A 974-nucleotide genomic window follows, 5' to 3' on the forward strand; every position below is an offset into this window, starting at 1 on the left:
CCAAAATCTAATCATCGCTAGCCATCACCGTCCTGAATCACGTGGTGGTGTAATTTGACATTGGTAGCTTCTATCGTTCTCGAATTATCGTGCCTACACACAAACGCACAAACACACACACACACACACACATACACACACACACACACAAACAAACAAACACACAAACAGAGGATGGAAGTTGTCATAAAGATTTTGTAAGTAAAAAATGGAAACGCTCATGAAAATGTTCAGTATATTTATTAATATCTAGCTGAAGTACCCGGTAATACCCGGGAAATTTGCCCTATTATCCTCACGCAAGTTAAACTGAGGCATTAGTTGTATTGAGAAAATTATCAAGGCTTCTTTTATTCCTCAGATTTATGGAAGGAAGGCTTTATGCTGCCGTAATCCTCAGAGAGGTCATAGTTGAAGGTGGCCTTGAGCCACTCAATGTTTCAAGCAGCAGTGGAAACTGTCCTTGATGTCCTGCCAAAACCCGGACATAGAAAGCTGGAACGTGAGTTTTGTGCTTCTCTCGCCTGCCAGTGTGACACTCTATTTGCAGTAAGGCGACCTCTCTCTCTCTCTCTCTCTCTCTCTCTCTCTCTCTCTCTCTCTCTCTCTCTCTCTCTCTCTCTCTCTCTCTCTCTCTCTCTCTCTCTCTCCTCTCTCTCCTCTCTCTCCTCTCTCTCTCTCTCTCCTCTCTCTCCTCTCTCTCCTCTCTCTCCTCTCTCTCCTCTCTCTCTCTCTCTCTCTCTCTCCTCTCTCTCCTCTCTCTCCTCTCTCTCCTCTCTCTCCTCTCTCTCCTCTCTCTCCTCTCTCTCCTCTCTCTCCTCTCTCTCCTCTCTCTCCTCTCTCTCCTCTCTCTCCTCTCTCTCCTCTCTCTCTCTCTCTCTCTCTCTCTCTCCTCTCTCTCCTCTCTCTCCTCTCTCTCTCTCTCTCTCTCTCTCTCTCCTCTCTCTCCTCTCTCTCTCTCTCTCCTCTCTCTC

The sequence above is a fragment of the Eptatretus burgeri genome, chromosome 11, assembly GCF_056783735.1.
Source record: "Eptatretus burgeri isolate ZD-2024b chromosome 11, Ebu_testis_v1, whole genome shotgun sequence".
NCBI classification, from domain to species: domain Eukaryota; kingdom Metazoa; phylum Chordata; class Myxini; order Myxiniformes; family Myxinidae; genus Eptatretus; species Eptatretus burgeri.